Consider the following 4705-nt stretch of genomic DNA (forward strand, 5'->3'; position numbering starts at 1 on the left):
TTTAGGAACACCTTAGCGGATACAAACAGAGGAAAATATTCTAGACCTATCATTTTTGGCTATATCCTATACATACATGTCGAATCTGTCTGGAACTATATATAATTCAGAGATATCTTAGGAACACCATTACTTGTCCCTGTACTTCATATTTGAGCTGGCACTTAAATCTGCATGTTAGCAAAATATCCAACATATAGTCACGTTTTGTGCGCAACATCCTGTACCTTAAACCATCGCAAATCCTTTATCTTGTGAGCCAGTATCTTCATTCTTCATGCACAATACAAGCAATACTTCAACATTGAATACTTCACAATTGGAAAAAATAAATGCGAGGTAGAAAGTTTGCTCGTATGTGTTAATAAGTCCACAGAGAATCTAAGCAAGTTGTTTCATGTTTGATGTTTTTTGGCGTATAGCCAAACATTATTATTTAATGACCGTTCTCTAGATTTCATGTGAAGTGGTGTATAACTTTAATTGTTTCATAAAACCTCTAATTGGAATGTATTTTTTTCCACTTGCCAACAGTTCCCTAAAAGACTGTTATATTATTCTAGCCAGAGAAATGTGGCTTTGGATTGATAGCCGAGGACGAAATAAAGAAAGGAGAATTTGTTATAGAATATGTAGGAGAAGGTATGGGTTTGTTGAAATCTATTTTGAGCAAGTAAATGAAATGCAGACCAATGCAAGTATTATAATTTTTTTACTCATACTAGGCGATCAAACTAATATCCATATATCTTGCATCAATATTGTAGTTACTGATGACAGAACTTGTGAGGAAAGACTATGGAAAATGAAGAGACAACGTTACACTAACTTCTATCTTTGTGAGGTCAGTAGCAATATGGTCATTGATGCGACAAACAAGGGGAACAAGTCCAGGTTTATCAATCATAGTTGTGAACCAAACACAGAGATGGAGAAATGGTTAGTTATATTGTACTGCTTATTATTCTATATCCATGCTGATGACCCTGATACTTGCTACTGGTATCATGTTATTTTTCAGGACTGTGGATGGAGAGACCAGAGTTGGAATTTTTGCTCTTCGTGACATACAGAGAGGGGAGGAGCTGACCTATGACTATAAGTATGGTCATTCAGTTTCCTGGTTTTATAATTCTTTTTTCATTCTATTTTTTGTTTGTTTCGCCCACCTTGCTTTATTGCATGGTGTACACAAAACTGTTCCTGTTTCTAATCTATGCCCTTATCTACAGATTTGTCCAGTTTGGAGCAGATTAAGATTGTCATTGTGGGTCTTCAAACTGCAGAAAAATGGTTGGCACGTCTAAGTCGTTCAACTCATTTATTCTTCACAATGGCAACTCAGGAAGCTCGCACGATCTGCACGACATAAAGAAAAGAAAGACAACCTCGATCAGATAATTGTATTGGGGAGATCATCCGTTTATGGGATCGTCGAGATAAAATGTAATGCCTTCACAACTTCAAATCTGGTTGATGACGTCACATGTCCTTTTATCTGTTGTTTTCAGTTGCCGGCCCGGTTTAACCCCTTGTCTTTCAATATTCTGCCTTATGTCCCAGCAGTTGTACATGACTATGATGAGTACACTGGAATGCATACTGTGAGTTTTTCAACAGATGATTTTTACATGATATCTAATTGCAATTTATATATTATATTATTTGTTTTGGTTCAGTTACTGCTTGATGAAGAAACTACTGAAAATTTTGATATGAGAGAGGAAGATTGGGACTTCCTACCGGTATGGCATTCTTAGTAACTGAACTGCTTTAATTCGTTTGTCTTTTGGAGCTTGTGGGTTATATCATACCTTGCTTTCTTGGACAACCCACATGTTTTGTAGCTAACTGTAGTCTAAAAGAGGTACTACTACCTCCTTTCCGGTTTAGAGGGGCACATGGCTTATCTCAAAAATCAGAAATTTATAATTTGTAAGGCTCATGGTCTTGGAAACATGCGAATATAGCTATGTCCACATTAAATTCTATCAAATTCCCCTTCCCAGCAGTTAAGTAGGTCCTCCTTCGTTGACGTGATTTGCAAGATGAGCCCGATAAACTGGAAAGGAGGGAGTACTATGATAAGTGACTTGCTAGCTTGTGCTTCGCATCTGCTACCAAATTCAGTAAACATGGTTGAATTTTTTTTCTTTGATGTTTAAATAGCCATTGGATTACTCATATTTACATAGACATAGCACCTTTCCATCCTAGAACCAGTGTTCAGGATATCGGTAACAGGTACCATATCGGTCGAGTGCTGAGTAGGGATTAATTGGCGAATCGACCATTTAATTGAATTTATTGATAACCCATTTATCGGGAGATTAACTAGGGCCATATCTATATATCCTAGGCTATATAGGAGCATGCCATGTACTAAATGTCTAAATATACAATCCTAGGCTACATAGCAACAAGGAAAAGTGTTGCGAAAAGGTGTGGTGGAACCCGGGTGCCCCGACACCCTGTTATCCAGCTCGTCCAAAGACTCCAAGGTTCATGCCAGCCACTGTCCAGGTGCAGGGAATTTGCAGTAGCAACGTAATTAGCGGGCTTTTTAAAGCAGAAAACAGCGAGGGGAGGAGAGACATGTATGGCAGGACTAGGACTTGGTCTTGGAGTCTGTTCACGAGTTGCAGACCTGTTCACGGATTCACTGTTCATCGTGGTCTTGCGGTCCATGCTGGTTGGGTGATGATTGAAGTGACAACACATAGACGACGGTGCATGCGCCCATCCTGTAGCAAGCTCACGGGTGAGACAGAGCTAATCACGTGAAGTGCGACCCAAAAGTGAAAACAAGAACTCCCTTCCCATCTCTCTTCTGTCGCACTCCAACTCTCGCACAGCCACACGTTGTGCCTCTCTCCTAAAAACAGTCTCACATGCATGCACAAGTTCAGAAGTTCAACACCTCCATTTTTTCCTCTGTAAAAATGCGGCAGCCAACACAAAATAAAAAATAAAAAATTAGAGGCAGCAACGGAATAATAAATGGATGAGGGTTTCCCCGCAGCCGCCGTCGCGGCGGCCGGAGCCCGCCGGAGCCGCCAGCCCCCTCCTCCTCCCGTTCCCCTTCTCCTCCCCTCCCCCCCTCCTCCACGCCGCCTCCCCGAGCGAGGCGGCCGGGGGCCCTTCCTCCGCGCGCCTACGGCTCCTCCCCGTGCCTATCCCTCCTCCCGCCGCCGTCAGCCTGCGCCGCCGGCCCTCGGCCGCGTGATGCTGGTGGCGGTGGGCTTGCCCTTCCCCGCGCGCGGTCCTCCCCTGCTCGGGCGGTGATGGCCGGCGGCGGTGCGCCTCGGCCGGTGGCGGTCCGGCGTCCTGGTGTGGAGGCCGGCGGTGCTCGCCGTGGTGGTGCCGCCTCTTGGCGGCGGGGTGGTCCGGTGGTGCTGGCCGGCCGGGGGCGCGTCCCCGGCCCAGATCTGGGCCCGTAGGGTCCCTTCTGGGTCATTGCGGGTCAGCTCCGGCGCGACCGCGACGCTCTCTGTATGGGGAGGCAGGGGAGCGGCTTGGACTGGGACAGCGACGCCGACGGCGTACCAGCTGCTGCGCGGAGGCGGGAGCTGTCCGGGCCTTTGAGGGCCCGGACGGGCCTGTGGGGCCACGGGCCCGGTAGGCTCCTGCCATGGCGTCCGGTCGGCTACCGTCGTGGTCGGCTACCAATTCAATTCGAACATCCACAGAGACCCTAAGACTCACTGGTTTTGTAAATAGTCTGTCTCTTTCTTTCTTTCTTTGTAGTATGGTTTTTTTTATTTTCTTTCGAATAGCCCCCTGGACAAGGTTTTAAATTTTGACTTTTGCTCTTTAATGTTAGTTTTTTACTGTTGAATTTTACTTTTCTGCTATTCGATAGGTTGAACTAGACAGTGTTTCAGAAGCACCAGAATTTTCAGGTTGAGCTGATACATAGATCCAATGGATGTTACATTTCTGTATACTGAACTTCTTGGTTGTAACTGTGATTGTAACAATGAGAACTATGTACTCTTGTTTGTCATTTGCTCCAGAGAAGCCCCCCTGCTCATTTGATCTTGTCTTTTTACAGCACCCAGAAGATCCAGAAGAAGACTGATCGATTATTGAAGGTTACAATGATGACTAACTACTTATAACATAGTGCTATTTTCATATTCAGACCCTTCTTTTGTACAACTGGCTATTGTTAAAATTACATTTTTTTTGTTCATCCTGTTAATTTTATTTTCTGTTTCAGTTATTTTTACACGTTGTATAATTGCGCCGAGAATATATCCATGCGGCACAATAGGATATTGACTTGAGCTATCATCAGATAGATACAGAGCCTTGACCATGACCTTGAACTTTGTGTATGTGGCGAGGAAGGGGTTTCTTCATGTATGTGTCTCTTGTTCCTAAGCATATGTGGTGCTTTGGAGAGGGGTCTCCTTTTCTAATTATCTTCCATGAAGGGTGGCAGGGGATTTACCCTTCACATTGTTTTTTTTTTTTCATTTTTGTATCTGTGGGTTTTTGTTTTGCTTCTGTAGGGGTGCATGTGCTGTTTGAATGAGAGGTATTTGTTTGGGAACTATTAGGATGTAGGGTGTGTTTGGTTTGAGCCAAAGTGAAGCCTACCAAAAACTTGACTAGCGAAAATATTGGCCAACGTTTTGGTTGCCTTAGTTTGGCCAATTTGGGCAAAAATGTGCACTAGAGTGGGCAAAGTGGCCTGGGC

The 4705-nt window shown here is 44.1% G+C and overlaps 1 pseudogene; it reads left to right on the top strand.

Annotated features, from left to right (window-relative positions):
* The first annotated feature begins 232 nt into the window (after nucleotides 1-232).
* Nucleotides 233-4424, top strand: LOC109771815 (histone-lysine N-methyltransferase ASHH3-like; annotated as a pseudogene).
* The last annotated feature ends 281 nt before the right edge of the window (nucleotides 4425-4705 follow it).

The sequence above is a fragment of the Aegilops tauschii genome, chromosome 7 (genome assembly GCF_002575655.3).
Source record: "Aegilops tauschii subsp. strangulata cultivar AL8/78 chromosome 7, Aet v6.0, whole genome shotgun sequence".
Classification (NCBI taxonomy): Eukaryota; Viridiplantae; Streptophyta; class Magnoliopsida; order Poales; family Poaceae; genus Aegilops; species Aegilops tauschii.